This window comes from Pinus tabuliformis, chromosome 7 (assembly GCF_031772625.1).
Source record: "Pinus tabuliformis cultivar Carrire ecotype Pingquan chromosome 7, CPIR1, whole genome shotgun sequence".
Taxonomy (NCBI): Eukaryota; Viridiplantae; Streptophyta; class Pinopsida; order Pinales; family Pinaceae; genus Pinus; species Pinus tabuliformis.
In genome coordinates, this window is record NC_142293.1 from 1,615,505,026 (window position 1) to 1,615,528,576 (window position 23,551).

Consider the following 23,551-nt stretch of genomic DNA (forward strand, 5'->3'; position numbering starts at 1 on the left):
ATCACATCATACATGTTTATAGACTAGATGGGACTTTACCTGCCTAGTTAAACATATCCACATGGAAAAGTTCGTAAAGATAGCGCATTTTATTGACTTATAATATGATACATCAATTTTTGAAAAGTTAAATATTGGTTAAAAAGAGATGAATTTATCTCCACATTTTACTGGGAAATGTGTTCTTTGTCTCTCCCTGTCGTCCTGTAAAACTTTCAACTAAAATTTAACGTATAAATCATTTGTAATAAAATAGAACCCATGAAATGATTGAAAAAAATTAAGTAATTTTAGGGTTAGGATCTTTGTATAAACAATCGCTTTGGGTCGCCTGAAGCTTTCTTTAGGCTCTGTGTGAGCCACGGGGGAGCCGGGGGGAGCCGAAGGCAGGAAAGGGCAATCTTTTGCAGGCATCAGAAAGAGGAGCAGCGGAGATCTGCAAGGTATGCCTTCAGGTTCACTTTTGACTAGTCTGATACACAATGTAGGTACGATGATTGTTGATAGTCGTATTCTCGCATTTGTATTTAAAAAACCCCGGAAGGTTTCCTTTTGTAAAACCGCGATTCCCGTTTCCCTTTTTCATTGCTAGTTTTTGGTAACATAGTTTTTACTTGGATCTGCACTGTCATTAAAATAAACTAATGTCATTAAAAGAAACTCATGTCCCGATCCCGTAGCAGCATTCATTTTCTTTTGGATTTTGTCACGGTAACGAAATCACTCTTCCATCCCCTACGTTGGATTTGTAGATAGTGGCAATGGTGCAGATTGTGGAGGGCTGCTAGTTTTCTAGATAATCCCTTTCCCATCCCATACGTTAGCGTTGTGCGTGTTAGATGGTCTGTTGTTTCCTAAAACGCTCCATGACATCGGATGTAGTTCATTTGCAGAACAGCATGTCAGCTGGCTTTGTACACCTACCTTTTTTAGTTGCAACATGGTACGTTGCAACAGGGCTGAGATGGCTAGGAGTTGTAAGTGAAAGGGGTGTTCGATATAGTAATCCACCATTGGGTTGCATTACTATGGGTGGCAACTGTGAACGGGCATGTAACTCAGTGGTAAAACAACTTATTGACTGGTGGCGGGTCCTAGGTTGAAGGATTCCAGGTTCAATTCTAAAATTCCCACTCATTAGTTTTCAACATCGCCAGGTGGTGTTCGACTGTTGGTGTCCACTAAGTAAACTATTACCGAAGCCTTTCTAAAATGTTCAATTCGATGGATGAATACAGACCGTTTGTTGACTGGTAAGGTTGTTCGTCATGAAGGGGCATGTGGCTCACTAGTAGAGCAGATCATTGGCTATGGGCATGTCCCAAATTCTTACACATCTTTAGTTGGCTGGTAAGGTTGTTGATCATGAATGGGCATGTAGCTCACTTGTAGAGCAGATCATTGGCTGTGGGCATGTCCCAATTTCTAGGTTTGATTCGAAGCCTATCCAGTTTTCAGTATTCCTCTGCCTTCTTGACCGCTGTGTTTATTATGTAAATTATCACTCCAGGCAGTAAAGATGCTGGAAACCAATAAGTACTTGCTGTAATGTATATCTTTCCATATTATAATCAAAATCAGAATTAAAACTCTTCGCTCTTCCTCGGAAAGATGATGAGTTTAGTTGATAACAAATTGGTTGACAGTAATGCACAACGACTCAATTAGATGTGTATTTGCATTCAGTTGAAAAAAATTGTTATTTAGTACTCTTTGTGCCATGTTAATTCCTGGAAATTTTTATGATTTATTTTTCATGCTTTATCTACAGAATAAGTAACTTTAGTGGGACTGGGTCACCTTCTGCTCCATGCTCAGGGACCTTTTGAACAGATGCCTAAGGGTAATAATTGGGCAAATCTTCTTTATATGTATAAAATTCCCCAGGCTAATGTACATACAGCCGTAAAAATTGTTGGCTAATTTACTAATTCTAATGATTTGGTTAATCTTCGACAAGTTTACACAACTATAAAAATCCTTGGTGAATCTTCCATTGTATTTAACAACCATAAAAGTTCTTGGTGAATTGTTTGATATAGTATAAAACCATTGCTAATTTCAACCATTTTTTAGCATATGAAATAAGAACTCTAATCCAGTTTGGATTCCTCTATAATATCATATTGTTATTTTGAAGGGAACTACCTATACTCGCTTGGGTGGAGAGAAGTCAAATGACTGATAAAGGCATCACTTTTGTTGTTTAAGGTTCCTAACTTGGACATATTGGTTTACAATCATCCAGTGACATCGAGGAAGTTTGATGAAGATAAATCTATCCTTATCTTGAGCTATTTGCAAGTTGAGAGATGAACCTTACTAATAAAGGGTGAACAAAATTAGAAATGGCAATTCTTGAAAGGTTTCTCACAAATACTTATCAATTCTATGAGGCACCTTGCCCAAGTAAATTTGTTAAACATTTATGTTGATACATGGAAAATGCCATTTTTTGTTCACAAAATGTTTTTGTAAACGATAGCAATAGAAATGATATTAGCATAATCTATGCCCGGGGCACAACAATATACAACCAATGTTTAGAGAGCAGGTTTTTCATGGATGATTCAAAACAATTCTAATCCTATTAGATCCTTTGCACCAAAATCCTATAACATACATCCATAGATTTCTAAATGTGTACTTTTTAAACCGAAATCGAGAATTTATATTATATTGAAATGTTGTGTTGGTGTCACAACAAATACACTAGAGACACCTATATTAAAGTCTGATAAAAAAATTGGACAATAGGTCAAAAAGAGGAATTCCTCTACTGTCCTTTTTAGATCTAGATTGTTAGCTATTCAAGAGGATTTTGATCCATACATTGTTCCATTGATACATTCTCCAAAAACTTCTAAAAGCTGACAAAATTTACATTTCATTCACAGAGTTAGAGATGTGTATATGCCTCCCTAGGGAGAGGGTTCACTTGTTGAGTAGGATTAGTCAAATTCAGATCTGGGATGTACTTGGAGCTGACACAAACCGAGTTGTCAGATGCAGAGGGCTGGTCAAGCTTTATCTTCTGGTTCATGTCCTTAATCTGGGTTCGCAGGCTAGCCATGTTGTCCTCCATTTGGTTAATTTTAATCTTCATTTCATTGATCTGGTCCATAGAGAAAGTGAAGGTGGCTGCCATCTGATTGTATTTGAGTTTCATTCATGATTTCAGTCTGCAGTTCCTGCATGTCCAATTCCGTATTCTTCCTCCCTGATTTTCTAAACATAATTTCTAAAATTCTCTCTTCCCCCCTGCTGAGTTGCCCTCTGTCACCCAGAAATTGTCCGCCTGAGGGAGACCACTCCCTAAATGCCCAACAAAGGATGAGCCACAAAATCCACGCCCTAAGACCAAAGACTGATATGGAGAAAAACAAGCAAGAATCAAAGCTCTGCAAACTTGGTATTATCTACTCATCTACAGTATGTATGTACTTCCTTTTTATGCATGATCAGAAGAAGTTCCAGCAGTTTTGAAATAGGTAGAAAGGGGGTATCTTTCTGTAGTGACAGATGTAAGGCCAGATTTTTGCCCTTAATTTTCTACGGCCAGCCAACACTTGCTTGCTCTGGCATATACAGAAATTTCCTTAGATACAAGTTCCAACATTTTAAATCTCATGTTACATAACAGCTAGAATATGCTTAATTATCTATTTTTTTCCTTCTACCAAGAAAAATACTTTATATTTTCTAATATCAAGTAGAATTCAAAATATACACAGAACGGTTTTGACATGTCAAGAAAGAGTACTGTATGTACCAGATAGACGCTTATGACAGGCAGCCAGTATTGTCAATAGTACATTCCAGCTTTTACAGATACCTCAACTGGTTACAGAAAGTAACAATACATCGAGACTCTGAGAGTAACCTTCAGAAAGACACCAGTATTATCCAAAAACAAAAAGACCAAATGACCTCCTCCTGAACCTGTTAACCAACAATCAAGGGATAAAAGACTGTATTTCTGGGATGTGCTCCTTACCTTGGAATTCTTTGCAAACCAAAAGGCCTTCATGTAGAGCAATCAACTCCTTTGAAAGAGCTTCAGACTGAAGATTAAACTCTTGATAGACATGTTCTATGGAGATTGATTCAAAAGTTTCCTGTAACTCTGGGATTCTACGCTGCCAAGGTAACATAGCTATAATATTTAGGTGAGCCCTCCCCATAAACCAATCTACGACTAACTTGGAGTCACCCACCATTTATAAAAGTCTTATTCCTTTTTCTTGAGTAAGTTTAATAGCACCACAAGGGCTATATTCTCAGCCCAATTATTAGTGCCAATTCCACTCCTAGTTTAAAATGAAAAAAATGATCAGAGGTCAGATGTAACACAATACCATCTCCACAACTGCCTGGAATCCCCTGACAAGCACCATCAAAATAAGTTCATGCTATTAACTGGTTGAACAAAGGTGCTCGAAGGGGGCCTGCCTATCTTTATAGTGACCTCCTTTTCTTTAAAGGGAGTTCGAACCTTGTGTGCTATGCACAAGGGGCATCCACCTTTGCCTTCGAATAAAGTTTGATTTCTTTGTAACCAAATTCTCCATATGACATAATAAAGAAGGTTCTTCAAGGGAGTTATTACTGATCTTTTTATTGGGGCCGTAAGGTCTTGGGCACACATATGGCATGGGACCCACTTTTACCTTTGAAAATACTGAGAGGGGGGTGAATCGGTGTTTCTTATCAATTAGTATATTTTTAATTCAACAAAGAATTAATTGTTATTAGCATAAGATAAGCATAAACTTCATCAATACCATTCAATAATGCATAACAAATAGAGACAATAGACAATGGACAAATATTTTTAGGTGGAAACCCCTCCGGGACAAAAACCATCAAACGCTTCTTAATATTTGTCTTTCAAAGATTTACATCAAGTTCTTAGAATCCAACCTAAGGAAACTCCACTCTCCTGCCTTGCACCACCTAACCACCCTGATCAACCGACGGATCATGTTTCACAATTTTCAGACTCGATCCCCCTGTGCTCAATGAAATAAATAACATCAAATAAACTGTTGGCTTTAGTCGTTTTGTAATACTGGCACAAAGTCATCAACAGATGCAACAATTTCATATGTTCAACTATCAAAACCTAGCTGTCAATCCCAATGATGTACTTCAACTTCTGCAACTGAAACCCAACTCTGCTTGTCGTATAGATATATTTGTTAATAACCCTAGTAGTAGTACATCCAATCCACTAACACAATGATCTGAACTGTATCTGCTCAAGCATCACAATCTTGTAATATTGCAACTGCTATCACTGTTTACTTGTGCCCACGAGCACAAACCTAGATGCCACCAGTTTGACCTATGCCCAACTGTAAGTTTTATCCTTGACGAGCTTGGGATCATAGGATGCTAAAACAATATACTGTAACAAAACCCTAGTTGCTCATACCGGCATCATCAACTACTGCAAATGCTTCTGATCTCAATGCTTTTCCCAGTTCTTAATTTGGTTCAATAATGCTCTCAAAAATCATATTAAACCATATAGTAAACTAATAATTCTACAAATTGCCTGATGTCTTCCAGTTCCCAATTTTGATCCAAATATATGACCATATCAAACCAAAAAGCCAAATTAATTACTCTACAATATATAAATTTCCATGCTCCCTCCAAATATAATATCAATCACCAACCTTTGTAAACTGTGCAACAAAATTGCAACCAAATAAAATATTTGAACATGGGACCCAACCTCTCCCTTACCATATTACATATGCACGGACAAGGTACTCATATGATATATCTAAAAAAAAATCAAAGTTTCACAAGGCTTCATCGAACAACAATATATTGAGTCACCAGGAAAAGCTGATTCCTCAACGTGCCTACGAGAGCATGTATGTGTCAATCTAAAGCTACGGTGGGGACCTTGTGCAAGAGCCACATTAACCCTTGAGATGTCGTGACTTGCTCCACTTTTTCAATTCAACACACTTGGCAATCTGAAACATTCATGTCTTCTCCGTGTATTTAACCACAACATTGGATCAATTCCACTTGTTCAGAGCTTGGAACCAGAACAACCTCCGCCTTGAGTCCTGAGTGATATCAGCGTTCTAAATAAGAGTAATGCAGGGTAATAAAATACTAATTGTGCACAATGTCTTGGATCATAGTCGAGGTCGCAATTGAAGAAGGCCAATGTAATAGCTGAGTCTGCAATAATTGGAATGCTGCTCCTTTTTTTAAAAAATCGTTGCCCAAAGATAACAGGTGCACAGAAATACTGAATGCCTGTTCCAGATGAGGAGCGAATAAACCATTGAAATATAAGCCTTAGATTGCGTGGAATTTGTATCTCTGGAATGGACGCTGAGTGGTGTCTCAGACCTTGAACACCACAATTCAACAATAGTCATGTCTAGTGCCCTAATCTGCAACAGTAGATTCGATTGTCTGTGACAATAAATTTTTAGTAGTGCACACTTGTTCTAAAAAATTGAACGTTGCCAGACCGAGCCTCAGAGTGATGTACAGAAAGGGAACAAAGCCGCATAAAGAATAAAACACTACATCAACGAACAAATTAATTACTGAAATTTCATGCACTTGAAGGATCCATCGTAGATGATTAGGCCTCAACTATTCTAGATAATAGCATGGACTTTTAGATGCTCAGATCCTTAGATATGTAATGCAATCAATAGGTCCGAAACATAGAAGACCCTTGCTCCTTCCTTCAAAGCTTGGTCTTTTCAGAAATAAGGCCGAATGACCAATCTTTGCTGGCCTGTAATTATAAAATCTTGCCTCAGAGTAGAGGGCTGAGTCTTGTAAAAGATAACCAACGAATTCCAGGTGCCAAGATCAAAGATAAAACAACCCTACCCTTTAAACCCTCGCTGTTCAGAGATTAGGTTGGTCTTCAAGCCTATTGTTGAATAGCTTCTTCATCACAGGGCTGAAGATCAAACACAAAGTCAAATCCCTCAAGAGATGTATGTTTAAAAATTGCATTGCTTAGCGGTCAAATCAAATGCCTTTATATAGATTTTGAAGATCACATGAGAGGTACCTGAATTGTGTTTAGAGGGAATAAAATATTCGAAACTCGAATTCTACGGAGCCAAAATACCTTTTGATGAGGCCAACCATTGATTGAGAGCCATTTGAAATTTGAACGACAAATACTTTGGAGCCACAATCCTTGATATTTTTAATTAAATGATTAATGCCCTCAAAATAATTAATTTATTCTTAATAGGAAGATTTCATTTGACTTCATGATCTTATCAAATAGTGAGATGCCACATCATCAACTTTTGGGGGGTTTTGCCCGTAGGATGGGCCCTTCATCTTCTAACGGGCATAACTCACAAACCATGAAGGCCCATGAGACGCTTCGCATATCAACAAAATCTCCATGAAAAGGAGAATCCAATGGCGAGGGTCTCCAAGGCACACTCACTGATCTGCTTCTTCAGAAACCTTTAACAAGTGCATGGTATGTCCATCGTCCAGGGATTCCAAACCCTTGAGCTAGGTATGTCCATCGTCTAGGGAATCTAAACCCTTGAGCTAGGGTTTCTAGTGATCCTTCAATGGAACTTCCAACTTGATGCAATCTAGACAAATATAAAAACATTCATTATCACCACAAATATAAAAGCATTCAAAAACCATATAGTAAACTACAAATTCTACAAATTGCCTAATGTCTTCCAGTTCCCAATTTTGATCCAAATATATGATCATATCAAACCAAAATAATTACTCTACAATATATAAATTTCCATGCTCCCTCCAAATATAACATCAATCACCAACCTTTGTAAACTGTGCAACAAAATTGCAACCAAATAAAATATTTGAACATGGGACCCAACCTCTCCCTTACCATATTACATATGCACGAACAAGGTACTCATATGATATATCTAAAAAAACTCAAAGTTTCACAAGGCTTCATCAAACAACAATATATTGAGTCACCAGGAAAAGCTGATTCCTAAATGTGCCTATGAGAGCATGTATGTGTCAATCTAAAGCTACGGTGGGGACCTTGCGCAAGAGCCACATTAACCCTTGAGATGTCGTGACTTGTTCCACTTTTTTAATTGAACACACTTGACGATTTGAAACATTCATGTCTTCTCCATGTATTTAACCACAACGCTGGATCAATTCCACTTGTTTAGAACTTGGAACCAGAACAACCTCCGCCTTGAGTCTTGAGTGATATCAGCTTGCTGAATAAGAGTAATGCATGTAATAAAATAATAATTGTGCACAATGTCTTGGATCACAGTCGAGGTCGCAATTGAAGAAGGCCAATTTAATAGTTGAGTCTGCAATAATTGGATTGCTGCTCTTTTTAAAAAATCGTTGCCCAAAGATCACAGGTGCACAGATATACGCAATGCCTGTTCCAGATGAGGAGTGAATAAATCATTGAAATATAAGCCTTAGATTACGTGGAATTTGTATCTCTGAAATGGAAGCCGAGTGGTGTCTCATACCTTGAACACCACAATTCAACAATAATCATGTCTAGTGCCCTAATTTGCAACAATAGACTCGATTGACTGTGCCAATAAATTTTCAGTAGTGTGCACTTGTACTAAAAAATTAAACGCTCCCAGATGAGTCTCAAAGATGTACAAAAAGGGAACAAGGCTGCATAAAGAATAAAACACCGCTTCAACGAACTAATTAATTACTGAAGTTTCATGCACTTGAAGGATCCATCATAAATGATTAGGCATCAACTATTCTAGATAATAGTATGGAATTTTAGATGCTCGGATCCTTAGATATGTAATGCAATCAATAGGGCCGAAACAGAGAAGACCCTTGCTCCTTCCTTCAGAGCTTGGTCTTTCTAGAAATAAGGCCGAATGAGCTAGTGGTCTTGTAACAACCAAAAACCAATCTTTGCTGGCTTATAATGATAAAAACTTGCCTCAGAGTAGAGGGTTGTTAAATTATGGTATGTTCTATGCTTAGAGCAGTTTACATATTTTCTTCTTATTAGCCACATATTAGCAAGCACATATACATTAAGTAAAAGTGCAGATAGAACATTAAACGATCAACAGAAAACAAGCCAATACAAGAGACACAAGATGTGGCGGCTAGCTAGGGACAAACCCCAATGCGGGGAAACCCTTTGATCAAATCTTCTTTTATCTTCAATAGTTCAGCAGAGAAATAGTACAAAATCAGAATTCTGTAATTTTATATCAGTGGCAGTAAACCCTAGATCAACAAAGTCAAACATGGTCAAACGAGTTGAAATTGACCTCCAATATGCTTGGTCAATTTCCAGTCAACTAGCCCTCGAACAGCCTGAAGAAACAACCCTTGAACAACCCTAAAAACACAGTCAAACTGCTGTTGACTGAAGTCAACATGCTGCCCAAAACTAGGGCAGTCAACGCTGGTCAAACCTGTGGATGGATTGCCTTGATTTTTGTGCCAAAATCTGCGGCCTGCCTAGGAGAGGCAACCACACCAAAACCGCACCCTTGATGAGTCAACGCTTGGTCAACGCAAGTCAAAGAGACCTTCAGCAGCTTCTGCATCCTCCTTTCAGTGTCCTCCTTGCCCTAATGCGTCCTCCTTCTTCCCACGTGTGAGCTGCTCCTTGTATAACCCAAAGCTAAGGAGAGAGAGAGGGAAGAATGAGTGAGATGAGATGATGAGAAAATGAATCAACCTCTCTTGTATTTATATGATTCACTGGGTATGTGTGCCACACATTTAACTATTGGCTGACCTTGATAGTTTGTCAAGTAAATACAAATAAATTCATATCTCCATAAATACTTGTCATAATCGGATGATCTTTAGATCAATCCTACACCTCTCGACAAGAGGAATCTAGGAAAAATATTAGCTGCCATAAATGAGGTGACCCACATGGAGTTTGGCCCTAGTTGCCAATTTTAACACTCCCTCTCAACTAGGGAGAACTCCATCTGCAATCCATCTGACCATCGCTACTATCCCAACCATCAAATGCACTGCCCTGCACTACTTGGCCCTGCTCTGCTCTGCTCGAACTATGAAGAAGAAGAAATGATCGAGGATGTATCATACCATCCTCCACTGACTTGAAGTCAGTCTCAGAGTTTGTCATACCACTCTCACTGATCCCAGATTAGTATCATCGATCCCAAATCAATGGAGGTCATCCTAGCATAGGGAGTACGGTAGATACAACGATGCGTCCATCGATAGTACTGCTAATGGTACCTAACCCCATTTCCCTACTCATTGATTAGATGAAAGGTACTTCCCCTGAGTCTTAGACTACATGGGTGGGATGCCTCGACAGGAGAACTAATCATCCTGTCCACAGGAGAAGAAATCATCCTGTCCAACAGTTGCCACAGGAGAACTAATCATCCTGGCCCACAGGAGAACTAATCATCCTGTTCCACAGTTGCTATGGAGAACTAATCATCCAGGCCCATAGGAGAACTAATCATCCTGTTCCACAGTCGCCACGGAGAACTAATCATCCTGGCCCACAGGAGAACTAATGATCCCGTTCCACAGTCGCCACGGGTTGTCACAAGGGAAGGTTGAACCTTTCACCCTATACATAGTGCACCACGAGGGGATGGTGAGTCGCCTTGTGGTCGCATGTCGCTCCAAGAAGTACCCTGCGCCCCCTGGAGCTCCCAGAGCTCAATACATCATACTCGACCCTCATATGAGGGTCTCTGAACGACACCAAGTCGTTCTCGGAAAGTCAAGAATTTGACCTTTCCCATGGACTTTGTCAAAATGTCGGCAACCTGTTCATCTGTACCGATATGTTGGAGCCTTATTGCTCCCCGCTGCACCATATCCCGAATATAGTGGTACCTGATATTGATATGCTTGGAGCGATCATGAAATACGAGATTCTCTGATAAATGAATCCCGCTCTGGTTGTCACACAGGATCACGGTGGTATCCAATGTAAATCCAAACAGCTCACTGAAGAGCTTTTGCAACCAGGCTACCTCACAAGAGTCCATACTAGCAGCAATCTACCTCACAAGAGTCCATACTAGCAGCAATGTACTCTGCCTCGGCAGTGCTCAAAGCCACCGACTTCTGCTTCCTGCTCATCCAGGATATCGAGGCAAATCCCAAAGAGAAACAACACCCAGAAGTGCTCTTTCGGTCCACCACACTGCTTACCCAATCAACATCGGTATATCCATGTAGTCTCGCATCTCCGGCAGTGTATCTCAACCCATGAGTGATTGTGCCACGAAGATATCTCAACAAATTCTTGGCACCAATCCAATGTGAGCGGTGAGGCTCAACCATATGTTGACTCAACGTGTTGACTGCAAAACATATATCCGGACGAGAGTTCACCAAGAACATTAATGCTCCGATGAGTTGACGATACTCGGTAGCATTTCGTAAAACGGGTCCGGTAGCACTACCGCTTAACTTCTTGAAGTCAAGCTCCATCGGGGTAGTTATGGGCTTGTAGTCCACCATACTAAATCTCTCCTATATCTTCACCACATATTTTCCTTGAGATAGAAAAATCTCCCCAGGCTTCTGCCAAACTTCTAGTCCTAGGAAATAGTGCATCAGTCCTAGGTCCTTCATGTCAAATTCAGAAGCCAACTCCCTCTTACATTTGTGAATGAGAGGGTTTGCACTTGTTAGAAAGAGGTCATCAACGTACAACACCAGTATGAGAGGATTGTCATCTTCAACCTTAAAGTAAAGGTTAGGGTCGGCTTCACTCCTAGTGAATCCCAGCTTCATCAAGTAGCTATCGATCCTCTCATACCATGCTTGGGGTGCTTGCTTCAGCCCATAGAGGGCTTTCTTCAACCTGCACACATGAGATTCTCGATCATGAATCTCAAATCCTTCAGGTTGCTCCACATAGACCTCCTCTTTGATCGAACCATGCAAGAACACGGTCTTGACATCCATCTGATGTAGGTTCCATCCTTGCGAAGCAGCAAGGGCTATGATCGAGCGGATGGTGGTATATCAGGCAACAGGTGCAAATATCTCGTCATAGTCTATACCTTCCTTTTGAGAGAAGCCACGAGCGACAAAACGAGCCTTATACTTTTCCGCACTTCCATCAACTGCATGCTTTATCTTGTAAAGCCATTTCGAAGTGACAACTACTTTTTCCTGGGGTTTGGGAACCACATCCCAGACATCGTTTTTTATGATGGACTCATATTCCTCAGTCATAGCATCCTTCCATATTTGATGCTTGACAGCTTCTGCGAATGATGAAGGCTCATTTTGGATGATCATGCTCATGATGGTCAAGTATCCTTGATACCTGGTCGGCTTCTTACTTTCCCGGAAGGTTCCCCTAGGTGCAACGTGCCCTTCAGCATCATCAAGTGTCCCCCCAAGCCATGAAGACCTCTTCCTAGAAGAGGAAGGCTCTTGTGGAGCGGGCTCAATAGGATCCATAGGTTCTTCCACAACGGGCATCGTCTCATTTTCCTTTTCCTTTGGTTCCATGGTGTCAGCTTCTTTAGATCCCCTTTGAGTAGGAAGATTGTCAACTTTGCTAAGAGCCATATCTTCGTCAAAGGTGACATCATGGCTAATCTCGATTTCCCTTTGATCAGCGACATAGATTCTATAGCCCTTAGTGTTTTCGCTATAGCCCACGAAAATATACTGGACTTCTAAAAATTCTAAAATGAGATACGCCAGGTTTCTTACTAGTGAACATCTCTTCGGGAGTCTTGGAACCCAATGCTTGATGAGGGCATCGATTTTGCACATATACGACGGTATTCGCAGTTTCGGCCCATAGAAACTTCAAAAGTCTTTGATCATGGAGCATAGCACGGACAACTTCCACAATCGTACGATTCTTCCTTTCCGCCACACCATTTTGCTCAGGAGTATATGGTGTTGTAGTCTCCCTCTTAATGCCAGCCTCTTTGCAAAAGTCATGGAACTCATTGGATTCATACTGAGTCCCATTATCAGTCCTTAAGATCTTGATCTTCTTTTCGGTTTGATTCTCGATCAAGGCTTTGAAGTGACGAAACCAAGTGAACACTTCATCCTTCTTTTTCAAGAAGTATATCCAGGTTTTGCGAGAATAATCATCTGTAAAAGTGAGGTAATATAAATATCCTCCCAAAGAGTTCACAGGCATCATACCAGATATGTCTGAGTGAACCAACTGCAATATATCAGAGGTCTTGCTTTGGCTTGAGGGGAATGGTCCCCTTTTGAGCTTCCCTTCGGCACATCCAGGACATACACCTTCTTGCTCTACTTGGAACTCGGGCATCCTTGTCACCATTTGTCTTGCATTGGGTAGAGCTTTATAATGAAGGTGAGCAAACCTCTGATGCCATAGTTCGGACTGAAGTGATGTGTCACAAGACATGACACCCAGCAGACTTCCTCTGACTTGATATAATGAATCGACTCGAAACCCAAGAGTGAAAGCTTCCTTAAAATTCTTTTTCCATACACGTACCTTGCCATCAATGAAGGTTACCTTGTAGCCTTTGTCCTCCATTGCCGAAACAAACACCAGGTTCTTTTTGAGATCAGATAGATATAAGACTTCTTGCAAATGAATTGTATTACTCTGATTCAATTGAAGAGTGACATTCCCTACGCCTTTCACGAGATATTTTGCGTTGTCCCAAAGAGAAATTTCCAGGTTGGTCTCTTTTTCTATCAGATTGGAGAGAGCTTCTTTGTAGCTAGTGAAGTGCCTTGAGGCACTACTATCAATAAGCCAATTTCCTAGTGAGTCTGAGGGAGCAGTAGTAGAGAGGGCTGCTGGTAGACAATATTCATCTTGCTTATTGTTAACAACATTAGATTCATACCTGGAGTTTCTTGCCTTCTTGAAGGGTTGTCCTCTTCCTTGATTTTCGACATTTCTTTTACCTCTGCCATTGGACCTGCCATTCCTTTGATTGCCTTGAGAGTGATTTTGGTCATCGTCATGGTGTGAGTCCCTTTTATCAGGGCACTCCCTCGCATAGTGGCCCATTTTTTTGCAACTGTAACATTGACCTTTTCTTCCACCCTTTGGTCCAACCTTTCCTTTGGATTTAGCCCCAGAATTGTTTCTTCTTTTAGCATGAGAAGAAAAGGCAGAGGGATGGCCTTTAAGTGCGGGCATTTCTTGCTCTTCCATCCTTTTTTCTTCTTGAATACGTCTAGCCATCAATTCCTCAAATCCTGGGATGACATTATTGTTGAGAAGAGTAGTCCTGAATATATACCATTTAGGTGGCAGTGCTCCAAGAGTTGTGATAGTCATTTCCCTGTCAGGAACTACTTCCCCAATAGATAGGAGATCATTCTTGATCTCGGTGATCCTTAAGAAATATGCTTGCATACTCTTATCTTTGCCTTTCTTAATTTCCTTCAGTCTATTTCTAAGGAACAAAACTTGATTTGCATCATTAACTTTAAATAAACTCACCAGTCTATCGTAGATTTCCTTGGAGGTTGTCAGCTTAGAAACATAGGCCACCAGGCGCTTGTCGATAGAGTCTCGGATGATCTTCCTTGCTTTGACTTCTCCCTTGGACCACTTGCTTTTGGCAGCAACGGATGCATTTGATGGAGGCGCAACAGTATTGCCTCTCACATGGTCCAACACTTCCTGATCTTCTAAAGTTAGATTGAGAGACATCTTCCATCCGTGATAGTCAGATTTCTCACGGAGCTTGTCTTCGGCGGGGAAGAGTGTTGAGGACCCCATGAAGTTTTTAGGATAGCCTTGCCAACCTTCTCTTCGGTGATTGCTCTTGCTCTTGCTCTTACTTGGGTTTTGTCTTCACCTCAACTCTGATACCATGTTAAATTATGGTATGTTCTATGTTTAGAGCAATTTACTTCTTTTCTTCTTATTAGCCACAGATTAGCAATCACATATACATTAAGTAAAGTGCAGATAAAACATTAAACTATCAACAGAAAACAAGCCAAGATAAGAGACACAAGATGTGGGGGCTAGCCAGAGACAAACCCCAATGCGGGGAAACCCTTTGATCAAATCTTCTTTTATCTTCAATAGTTCAGCAGAGAGAAATAATACAAAATCAGAATTCTGTAATTTTATATCAGCAGCAGCAAACCCTAGATCAACAAAGTCAAACTTGGTCAAACGAGTTGAAATTGACCTCCAATATGCTTGGTCAATTTCCGATCAACTAGCCCTCGAACAACTTGAAGAAACAACCCTTGAACAACCCCAAAAACACAGTCAAACTGTTGTTGACTGAAGTCAACCTGCTGCCCAAAACTAGGGCAGTCAACATTGGTCAAACTTGTGGACAGATTGCCTCGATTTTTGTGCCAAAATCTGTGGCCTGCCTAGGAGAGGCAGCCACACCAAAACCGCACCCTTGATGAGTCAACGCTTGGTCAATGCAGGTCAAAGAGACCTTCAGCAGCTTTTGCGTCCTCCTTTCAGCGTCCTTCTTCCCACGTGTGAGCTGCTCATTGTATAACACAAAGCTAAGGAGAGAGGGAAGAATGAGTGAGATGAGATGTTGAGAAAATGAATCAACCTCTCTTGTATTTATATGATTCATTGAGTATGCGTGCCACACATTTAACTGCTGGCCGACCTTGACAATTTGTCAAGTAAATACAAATAAATTCATATCTCCATAAATACTTGTTGGAATCGAATGATCTTTAGATCAATCCTACACCTCTAGACAAGAGGAATCTAGGAAAAATATCAGCTGCCATAAAAGAGGTGACCCACATGGAGTTTGGCCCTAGTTGCCAATTTTAACAAGGGATGAGTCCTGTAAAAGATAACCAACGAATTCCAGGTGGCAAGATCAAAGATAAAAAAACCCTACCCTTTAAACCCTCACTGCTTAGAGATTAGGTTGCTCTTCAAGCCTATTGTTGAATAACTTCTTCATCACAGAGCTGAAGATCAAACACAGAGTCAAATCCCTCAAGAGATGTACGTTTAAAAATTGCATTGAGTAGAGGTCAAATCAAATGCCTTCACATAGATTTTGAAGATCACATGAGAGGTACCTGAATTGTGTTTGGAGGGAATTAAAAATTTGAAACTCGAATTCTATGGAGCCAAAATACCTTTTGATGAGGCCAACTATTGATTGAGAGCCATTTGAAATTTGAACGATAAATACTTTGGAGCCACAATCCTTGATCTTTTTAATTAAATGATTAATGCCCTCAAAATAATTAATTTATTCTTAATAGGAAGATTTCATTTGACTTCACGATCTTATCAAATAGTGAGATGCCACATCATCAACTTTTGGGGGGTTTTGCCCACAGGATGGCTCCTTCATCTTCTAACGGGCATAACTCACAAACCATGAAGGCCCACGAGATGCTTCGCATATCAACAAAATCTCCATGACAAGGAGAATCCAATGGCGAGGGTCTCCAAGGCACACTCACTGATCTGCTTATTCAGAAACCTCTAACAAGTGCATTGTATGTCCATCGTCCAGGGAATCCAAACCCTTGAGCTAGGGTTTCCAGTTATCCTTCAATGGAACTTCCAACTTGATGCAATCTAGACAAATATAAAAGCATTCATTAACTAACGTTGGCATTAATGACAACACCATTCAACAACCTCGGTACAAGCCCTCGCTATTTAGGCTCAACACCTCCTAAACAGCCAAGGGAGGAGTCCCTAAATATCCCCCAACAGCTCTGGTTTATGTCTAGTGCTTTGGTATGGAGTCAATGGGGTGGAGGTGTTCTTGAAATGTCTGCTGTCCTGCTTAAAACCAGTGCAGATTTCTACAACATATATTAGTAGCGAAAGTACTTCAAAGATATAGCATATAACCTATAGATTTTGGTCTAATGGAGCTACCCTAATCAAATATGTAATTATCTATTAATTCTGAAGTTTGGTTAAGCAATTACGAGTCAAAATAATTTGCTGTCTTGTATGACAATCTGTAAAATCTGCGTAGAAACATAGGGGCAGCAACCTATTTTGCTGAAATAGCTAAACTACTGTGTGAAAAATACCTATAGGGAGTTACCTGAGAGCGTGGAAGGGTTAGAGGATGATTGTAGAGGCTTTGGGGTCTCCCCTCTAGTAGATTTGTGTTGGCAAGACAATTTCCAACTTAGCTGGAAATTGATTTTCAGATTTCTGAGTTATGTTTAATAACTTTGAATTTTTTTATAAAATTATTATGCAATTTTGATGGCTGGAAAATAAATATTATTCAACTCTAACATGAAGTTTTTGCTTATAAACCAATGTTTTAAAACTCTGACTCGTACTCGGAAACGACCGAGGGTCGACTCCGACTTGGTATCGACTTGCCCTGTTTGATTTCAATGACTTGGTCGTTGTAAAAAATACATTAAATATTTATTTTTTTTATAAAATAAAAACATAATTTTAAATATTTTCATTCATGTTTCCAAACACAAAGCTTTAGAATATAGATAGAAGACAACATATGATCAAAGTAGGCTCATGAATATATCCATTATATCAAAATGGCACCCAGTGCATTGTCCAATACATACATGATGATGATATAGAAATGGCCTCTACAACAAAAGTAAATTGTGAAACATCACTAGTCACCACTGAACAGTACTACTGGCTACTGCTAGAGGAGCCAACATCATCTGGCTCAACCTCTGAATTAGAGTCAGACATGGAAACCCATGGTTCCTCCTCATCCCCATCTCCAACTGCAACTGTGGAAGTGGTACACTAGCAGGCTGTGCAACAGCTACACGTTTTGATAGACGTGGTATGCGCTTTCGTCGTGGCTAAGCAGAGGAAGCATCTGCAATTGGAGGATTTGGGGCTGGGCCTGAGGCTGGTACAAGTGGATCTGCATTCAACTGAACATTTTGTTCAAGTGATGCCACTGCCTGTAAATCCAAATCAAGATCCTCATCAGAATCAAACTCTGCTGGATGACTCTCCACTACCCAATCTGATGTTGGATCAATATCTTCCAACACAATGGGATCTGAATCAGGTCTTTTGTTCAACAATTGGTTGCGTCTGAGCCAGAGGTTGTATTGGACATAGACTAGATCATTTAACCGTTTTTGATCCAAGCGGTTTCTCTTCTTCGTGCGAATCCTCTCAAAGACATACCAATTGCGCTCACACCCAGTAACACTGCAAGTTTGACTCAAAATACGAATTGCAAACTTTTGCAATTGAGGACAATGGCTACCAAAGGCCTCCCACTATTGTGCTGCAAAAAACATAGTAGTGTAATGAGTTAGCTCAACAAATTATATCCAACTTTCAAATTATAAACAATTTAACAAAATAAGTATTAAGAATTCGAAAATTGCAATTTTTGTTAACCTGGCTCATTTGCTTCCCTTGCAATCTTTGCTAGGTTCATCCCAAAAGGTACCTATGGCTTTGCTGAAGGTTGTGATCTGTCGGTGTATTTCCAACTGATTACACTCCAATGGGATCATGTGATTAATGCAGTCAATCAATCCATCTCTAACCTCCCCACTCAAAGCTTCTATTGTCTGAGCTTTATAATGATACCGTGGGTTCAAAAAATACCCAGTTGCATCTATAGGGCGATGGAGTTGATTGTTCCATCTTTCATCAATGATTGCCCAAATGGGCTCATACTTAGCCACTTTATCTTTGTATGCCCTCTTTATTTGCTCTTTTGCATGATCCATAGCCTCATAAATGAAGCCCATAGCCAATCTTTCGCCATCCACCAACCGCAAAACCTTAACTAGTGGCTCAACAACCTTCACAATCTCTACTGCCTTTCTCCAAAATATTTCTTCATTTTTCAATTCTTTGCCTTCCTGTTTGAGAGACCACTGGCTTTGATTCCATTCATCACTTGAAATATCTTTTGCAAGTTTCTATGTCGTGAAAGCATAGAATGCAATGTCAAAAAATGAATAGCAAATCTAGTGATGGCAGGCCTAATAATATCCCTGCCCCCTGTGTGTATCCTCATAAGGCTCAAATTCCATGAATGATTGTAGATAAATTTTGTTATGCTTTTGGCATGATCTACAATGTTTTTGACCCAATCTAATTTGCCAATATCCTCAAGCATGAGGTCTATACAATGTGCAGCACAACAGGTCCAAAAGATGGTTTTGTGTTTTTCCTCTAACAATTTACCAGCAAGAACATAGTTAGAGGCATTATTTGTGATGACTTGAACAACATTAGCCACCCCCACCTCCTCAACAACCTCATCCAATAGCTGAAACAACAATTGTCCATCTTTCACCCTATCAGATGCATCAACTGATTTTAGAAACATGGTTCCCTGTGGGCAGAAGATAAGAAAGTTTATGATGGTACGGTTCCTTTGATCAGTCCATCCATCTGACATGATGGTACATCTTGTTTTTGCCCATGAGTCTTTGAAATCTTTCAAATACTCATTAATGGAGGAAATTTCTTTCTGCAAACGATACCCCCTTATCTCATGCATAGTAGGGCCTTTGAAGCCTTTTCCAGCAACAAATATGGCATCAAACATAGGCTCATAATATGGTGAACGGGAAGCATTGAAGGGGATATCAACATCATACCACCATCTACATATGTAATCACAAGTAGTCTCCCCCCAAGGGAAGCATTGAAGGGGATATCAACGTCATACCACCATCTACATATGTAATCACAAGTAGTCTCCGTCAATTCTTTCTTCCAATGGTCATCTAAAGTGGGCTGCAAAGTTCTATTAGCTTCAGGACCATGTGCATCTGATGGAGAGGAGGGTGTGATAGTGAAATAACTTTTGATATTCATATCACCCTTCTTTTTCATTTTACCTTTACCCTTTTCTTGAATAGACTCCAAAGAGGGAGGAACATATCAGAAGGGGTTGGATGCATCAGTGCAAGGGATAGAAGAAGAACCCTCAAAATCAAAATGGGGGTTGGTAGCCATAATTTTTTGTATACTCCTCTTCCTCCCAATTTCAGCCTCTATTTCTTTTTGTAGCCTTTTCTTCTTTAAACTTCTTAAAGGTATTTAACAACTGCTTCCTAATCTCCCCAATTTGTGGTGATTCACATGGAGTAATTTGACCTCTAATCCCTGCCAAGTGTTGTTTCAGCCTATTAATGCCCCTAGGACCATCCTTAATATTTCTATGGCAAAATTTGCAATGAATTTGACTATCAACCATTTCAACATATGCCCAAGCAACATCTTTCGCTCTAGGTGCCATTTTTTGACTTGGAAATGAAAGGAAAAAAAATCTGAAAATGAAAACAAAAAAAAACCATTGCTTCAATGTTCATTTCTTTAACAAAAAACACTCTTTTCAATTTCTAGATTTGCACAAAAAAATAAATAAGCAAAAACAGATTTTTAGAAGTGAAAAAAAATACCTCTAGGCACAAACTGTCTCCTCAAAGTTGCTCCGACAAACCAACTCCTCAATGCTGCTCCAATGGCTGCCCAAGAAGCTCCTTACCCTTGCTCCAATGCTTGCTGAAGACTCCTCATTGCTGCTCCGAAAACAAACTCCACACCTCTTCTCAAACTCCTCACAAATTCTTACTCAAATGCAATGAGATGGCTGTGAGGAAATGAGAGGGGTTGGGTAGGTTTTATAGGGTTTGGGAGAGGGAAATGGACCCCAAAGAACCCAAAGGCACATTAGAATGGGCTTTGGGGTCCCCAAAAACCCAAGTTGAAAAAAAATACGCTTTACGATCGCTCCCACCGAGCCGACCGAGTTGGTAACCAATTCGGCCGGCTCGGTAACCCACTCGATAACAACCCGGCCGGTTGAACCGAGCTGGCCGCCGAGTCGACCCAGTCATGCAACGACTCGGTCTAACTCAGCTGTTTCGGAATCGATTCAGCCGATTTTTAAAACAGTGTTATAAACTAGTATAGAGCTGAAAAATTACAAGTTATAATGCAAGATACTTATTTGTAGGCCAATAGAAGTCATTTATGGTGGTTGAAAAGGAGGTCTAGCAATCAGAGTGCCCTCTTAACATTGTACTCTGCAACCAAAAGGCTAGATACAATTGTAAATGCAAGAAATAATTTGTATCAAAGAGGGGTTTAGATCTAGCAATTTTGTTAGTTTGACAATAAAAACTAGCAAGCAAAAATCCTACTCTAGTGCATAAAAGTAAAAGAAATTTGAAGAATTTTATATTTTTAATTTTTTAGTTGTTGGAAATTTTTACCAGTGCCTTCGGGCTTCGCCCTTTGTTGGAGTGTGAAGTAGATATCCCTCTAAGTTGCTAGGTTTGATTCATGTCTAGGTAGTAGGTGTTAAAATTGGCAACTAGGGCCAAACTCCATGTGGGTCATCTTATTTATGGCAGCTGATATTTTTCCTTGATTCCTCTCGTCGAGAGGTGTAGGATTGATCTAACGATCATTTGATTCCGACAAGTATTTATGGAGATATGAATTTATTTGTATTTACTTGACAAATTGTCAGGGTCGGCCAATAGATAAATGTGTGGCACACATGCCTAGCATATCATATAAAATACAAGTGAGGTTGAGTCATTATTCACTCATCTCATCTCTCATTCATTCTTCTCTCCTTAGCTGATTGGGTTTACACACAAGGAAGAGAAGCTCACACATGAGAAGGAGGACGCAGAAGCTGCAACAAGATGTTTTAGGACAACATTGACCAAGTGTTGACTTTTCAGGAGTGCGGTTTTGGTGTGGCAGCCTCTCCTAGGCATGCCGCAATTTTTGGCAAGCAAACTGAGGCAATCGGTCCTCTGGTTTGACCAACGTTGACTGCCCTAGTTTGGGGCAGCAGGTTGACTTCAGTTGACTGCAATTTGACTGTGTTTTTGGGGCCGTTTATGGGCTGCTTCTTGCTATTGGAGGACTAGATGACCGGGAAATTGACCAAACACATTGAAGGTCAATTTCATCTTGTTTGACCAGATTTGACTCTGCTGGTTAGAGTTTGCTGCTGCTGTCATAAAATTACAGATTTATGAATTTGTACTATTTTTCTCTGCTGAACTATTGAAGACTAAAGAAGAATTGATCAAGGGGTTTCCCCACATTGGAGTTTGTCTCTGGCTAGCCGCCACATCTGGTGTCTTTTGTCTTGGCTTGTTTTCTGTCGATCTATTAATGTTCTATAAGCGCTTTACTTTATGTTTATATGATTGCTAAACAGTGGCTAATAAGAAGAAATCGAAGTAAACTACACTAAGCATAGAACATACCATAAATTAACAGCAGCCTTGGTACTTTCGGAAATCACCCCCATTTTAACTTAATCAACCTTACAACCATTGTTGATTGTGGGCAGCAAAATATGAAGCCCTTGGGATAATAATGCCCTCTTCTGAAGCAATGTAGAACTCTTAGACCGATTTACCTGCGAAACCAAAACAAACAAGTGGGCAACCTAGTTTCTTGCTCCTACGTAGCGTATTAGCTTCTCAATGGTAGAGAACATTAGTTCTTGGATAACTTTACTAATTAGCAAAATGAAATTAGAATTGAAAAAATTAATACTCAATGGCAATAGCAAGAAGAAGAGTATGAACAATAGGCACTCCACAATTACACAAAAGCACAAATGTTTGCAAAAAAGACAAGCCCTTTTTATTAGATAGCACTTGTCTCAAGTGAACAACGACAATTACAATGGAGGAGAGCCGAGTTGTTTATAGAAAAATCTCTAACTAGTTAATGCCTAGTTGACTCTCATTAAAAATATTGCTAGTCTTACACAATTTGAGACTTAGCAATTTTTAATTTCTTGAAATTATTACGAAAATATTAGATAATTCCCCAAAGGGGGTTGAATTTTTCCAAGCATCTCAAGAGAGGCCACGACTTACCTTTGAAAGTGAAAATCTACCTAGAATAATCTCTAACAACTAGTTAATGCCTAGTTGACTCTCATTAAAAATATTGCTAGTCTTACACAATTTGAGACTTAGAAATTTTTAATTTCTTGAAATTATTACGAAAATATTAGATAATTCCCCAAAGGGGGTTGAATTTTTCCAAGCATCTCAAGAGAGGCCACGACTTACCTTTGAAAGTGAAAATCTACCTAGAATAATCTATGTACTATTGACCAAGTATGATCGAGCCATAACTTTTCACCAGATGCCGTGAATGGAAAACTTCCATGTCAGATGGTATCCTCTAGTCCCGCTCTACAATTTGAGTCTTGGTTGACTTTTTTACGACTTGGACCATTTTGCATTGGGAATTGTGAATTGCTTTGGGAAGCACGAATGTTGTCACAAGAGACTGCTATGCTGTGAGAGTTTCATGATTAATACCGCACCAAGGCCAAGGTCACCTACAGAATCTATAGACACTAACCATGTGGAATGACATAGGTGCACCTTGACATGAGTTGTACTGGCCCATACACCAGTGATCACCCCTACAAAAAGCAGGCTCCCATAAAACCATGAGTCCTCATGAGAAGCCTCCCAAGGTCCTCCAATTTGGTCAGGATTCAGGAATGAGATTGCCTAGATGAAGCTTTCAAAGGACAGGGCATTGGTTTGGCCAATCACAATGGACAAATTGACAAGACACATGTCTAGGAGA

General features: G+C 39.9%; 1 protein-coding gene across 1 annotated transcript in view; it reads left to right on the plus strand.

Moving 5' to 3' along the window:
* Positions 1-283: 283 nt before the first annotated feature.
* Positions 284-23,551, plus strand: part of LOC149254394 (large ribosomal subunit protein eL13z-like) — a 28,691-nt gene continuing 5,423 nt past the window's right edge. The window contains exon 1 of the mRNA XM_089460146.1: positions 284-443. The gene's annotated coding sequence lies outside the window, so the exon portion shown is untranslated. The remainder of the gene's footprint in view (positions 444-23,551) is intronic.